General features: G+C 38.9%; 1 protein-coding gene across 1 annotated transcript in view; it reads right to left on the minus strand.

Annotated features, from left to right (window-relative positions):
* Window positions 1-4,189, minus strand: part of LOC107095844 (cytochrome P450 27C1) — a 23,724-nt gene that overhangs the window by 8,202 nt on the left and 11,333 nt on the right. The gene's annotated exons all lie outside the window — the stretch shown is intronic.

A 4,189-nucleotide genomic window follows, 5' to 3' on the forward strand; every position in this document is an offset into this window, starting at 1 on the left:
CTACTGGCTGTCATCAGGTATATCTGATTGTGTACAATAGGATTTTGAGCAAAGTTCTTTCCATTAAATTATGCAAAAAGTGTCAGATGTAAAACATTTCAGAAACCGTATGTATCAAATATGATACATTTGGCATTACAGGATTAAACAGCACTGAACAGATAACCATTAAAAAAACTGGATATATGATCCGGAGCAGTTGAGACTGAAAAATACAGATATTTTAACATGATTTTCTCAGCCTTAAGAAATAAATAAATACAATATTATTCCACTTAAAAACATAAGAATACCAACCTATTTGTATCTATTTTCGAAGCAGTAATTACCAATCCCATTAAAGAGAAAGAAGAGGTTTTATGATGTTTTCACGATTAGTGACATCAACTGATTATTCTGCAGATTGCAAACGGTTAAAAAAAAACAAGCAAAAAGGGCAAAAACCTCAAAAAAATAAAACATATATGTGAAAACAGACCAAATGTTTGGTTTGTTAATTTCTGTGAATTGGGATGAAACATGAATTTATGAAGCATTTATATATTGCATTGCATTTAGATGAAATATTTGTCATGATCTCGGTGCTGATGGCTGGCTTAATTGCTCATTTCATTCACCTGTCTAACTCTGCTCGGTTCCTCATTACTGCTCATCTGATCCACCTGCTCCTGCCTTTATTTAAGCTGCTTGTTCCCAGTCGTCAGTGCCAGATTATTCTTGAGCCTTTGGTGTGAGAGTTTTCTAGCTCTACTTATGGTGTTCTGATTGTCTGTTCCTGACCCGTTTCTGTCTTTGGACCTTTGCGCCTGCCTGACCCTGTTCTGATCCGTTTGCCTGACCTGTCTTCAGATTCTGCCGGATCTGATCTCCTGTCAGTTCTGTGTCCTTTAAGGCTTCACCGCCTGGAACTCTCTGTGCAGAAACTGCTGCGTCTTGCCAGCTGACCGACTGGTTCAACCTCATTCTCTGGACACGGACTGAACTCTAAACGAGGTTAGTGACTCACATGTTCAGATCATCCTCCGTCAGGTTTTTCGTGGTCACTAACCTGTGTTTCCTCTCGCCAGTGTTACCTGCTTTAGATGCCCTAGCCGTTGTTGCTGCAGGTCTGCAAACTGTTCGTCGCCACGTTATCCCACTTTGTCTTGCCTGAATACTGGGTCCCTCCGTCTCAGTCATCACAGTATTGTAGAACTGAATAAAAACAGCTTGACTGTTTGTAAATAAGCTGTCTAAAATAACATAAAGAGTAAGCTCATCTCTGTCTATTTGGGATCCAAAGTCCTGTTACCCATAAAACAAAACTGGTTTCAGACACTCATTAGACAAAGATAACAAAACCACAAGAATTAAACAACAAATCTTCCAACTGCAGGTTTTGTTATCTTTGGACACATCTGCTCAGTACGTTTTGTTCTATTTTACGTCATTGTATGAATATGTTAAAACTTTATATATGGCAGAAAAAGAAAAGGAGTGGAGTATATTAATCATAAAGCTAGTAGTTAAAGCAATATGGATGAGGGTCCTTTTTTTTGCTTAGTTTGAAAGAAATAAGTCTAAAGTATCGACTTTTAGGAAATGATGGCAATATTTTTCCAAATGGAGCCTATAGGTGGAAGTTCAACTGAAGAAACTGATAACTCGCCTCATCTGCCTACGACACAGCCAATCAGCTTTGAAACACACCTCCAGGAAAGCAAATCAGCATTGAAAGTTCATCTTAAAAGGCCTTCGATCCACAACTTGTCTGCTCCTGTGCGCAGGTGGTGGATGCGCTGTGTGACTTCATTAGGATGACACCGTTCCACCCACCTCCAGCCCCTCCTCCACCATAGTAGCTAAAGCTTCATCATAGTGTCATTCCTCCTGGACTCTTACTGTGTTCCCTGTCTCATCTTAACCGGTACGGCAGAAGACCGCCATGTTTAGCCTGGTTCTGCCAGCAATTTCTGTTCCCAACGGGGAGTTTTTCCTCTCCACTGTCGCTTCATACTTGCATATCATGGACAGGTTCTCTCAACCTGTGTTATCCAAACTGCACTTCCATCTTCCAGGTCCCTTAGTGAAGCTCTAGAATCAGCTCACGCAGTCCTCTGGATCTCCCCATAAACCTCAGCATACCGTCTCACTAACCAGCAGTCTACAGACTGACCAACTTCATCTATCTCCACTCCACCACCAGTTTCAGGCCTGGGGGGGAAACAGCCCTATTCTTTGCTCCTGTTCATGCATATCTATCAAAATTCAGCACAAAGACCAAGTAATTGTATCAATAAATTTCTTCTAATTGTCTTTTTTCTTCGTGTGAATTTTCCAGATGGAAATAAATATATCTATAACTTTAATTTCAGCTGCATTTTACAAAAAAAAATAAGTCTCAGAAACAGGGAAGAGAGATAAACATCAAAAAGAAGAAAACAGGATTTCACCTAAAGATTAATTTCTTTAAAAATTCTTTAAAAACAGCTGCTTGATGTAGAAAATCCCTCATTTTTTTCCAAATCAGGATAAAAATTGAGGCAAACATAGTAGTCTGTAATAAAATAAACCCACGTTGATGTAAATATCAATAAAACTATGTCAGTTTTTCTATAATTTGCATTAAAAGAAAAATGTTAAAATATTTATCAGATCTCACGTTTATCATTCTGGACTATTAGTCAGGGGTTTCATCCCTTCTGACCTAATGCACTACAATAATCCAACGCACAAGGTTATTTGCAGTATCTAATCAGTTCTGAAGGCCAAAGAGTCAGCAGCCGGTTCAAAGATAACTCCCTGAATGACAAGTGATCAAACATCAACATGTCGTTGCTACACAAGTGCTTTTCTGTTCCACAGCTGTGCAGGAAAGCAGATGACAATTAAATCACCTACCGTTACACACTCCCCTCGTATTTTATGTGTTTTTTATGACAAAAAAAGTATGTAATTTTTTTTTCTATTTATTCAGGTGAAAGTATAACACAAAGTATGAAAAACTACAAAAATGGACAGCAAATTATAACAGATTATGTTCCTTTTTATAAAAAAAATCAAGCATAAATTTCAGTCCCTCTCTACGCTGAAAATAAAATAAAATCGGTGCAACCAGCCACATGCAGAGGACACCGTATGTGTAGATAAATGCATTATTGCCCAACAATAAAGACCAGCCAGGCACGTAGAGCACTAATTGAAAAAGAGAGCTTTAGTCACTTTGGAAGAGCTGCATAGATTCTCAGCTCAGGTGAGAGAATTTGTTGCAAACGGCTTTTCTCTATGCTAACCGCAAAAAAAGGTTTATTTACTCTACAAAGCGCTGCCAGGAATGTAGGAGACAAAGCAAACATGGAAAGAAGACTCTCTGCCTGGAGGAGACCCAATTCTATTTAACCATTTCCCTTGTAGTGAAACAAGGTGGAGGCAGCATAATGCTGAGGATGCTTTTCTCCAACAGAAACAGGGAAGCGAATCAGTGCTGATAAGAGGTCAGAAAAACTAGTAGAAGAAAGGCGCATAATAGGAGCTACAATATTTTATTTCTCTTTGGAATTTAATTAAATAGTTTTAAATTTGAACAGATTTTACATAAATGCATAGCTGTCTGTTTGGAGGGCTCTTTTTCAATATTTTTATTTGTAAAACATAGAGTGTAGGGTAGTGGCACAGATGTAACACCATGTCTTTGTCCTGGGTTTGAATCCCAGCCTGGAGTTTTTCTGCATGTTCTCTGGTTGCATGTTCTAGCTCTAGCTCTAGTCAGGTACTCTCTCACTTCCTTAAAAAAACAAACATACGTTTCTACATAAATGTAAGGTTAATTGGTTTCTTTAAAGTTAGCCTGGCCACCCAAACTGACTCACCCCATAAACTGGAAGGAGCAGGTAGAGCCTGATTTGAAGGGCTCTACCAACAACAGGCTACACCAATCAGCTATCTATAGAGCTGATGCAAAAATGTCTTTTTTGAAAAAGAAGCCTTACAGGAGCCAGTTGTTGAAAGTTTAATAATACATCCAGCTCATTTTGGACACAATAACACCATTAAACCTTTATAGGCCACTTTACTGTTTTAGATCACTTGCATACCCCTTACAAACGGAGTCCTTCCATCCCTTAGTGAGGTCTAGAAGCACAAGATCTACACTCACCAGCCACTTTATTAGGTACCCCATGCTAGTAACGGGTTGGACCCCCTTTTGCCT

This window comes from Cyprinodon variegatus, unplaced genomic scaffold (genome assembly GCF_000732505.1).
Source record: "Cyprinodon variegatus isolate N-32 unplaced genomic scaffold, C_variegatus-1.0 Scaffold578, whole genome shotgun sequence".
In the NCBI taxonomy this organism is placed as follows: Eukaryota; Metazoa; Chordata; class Actinopteri; order Cyprinodontiformes; family Cyprinodontidae; genus Cyprinodon; species Cyprinodon variegatus.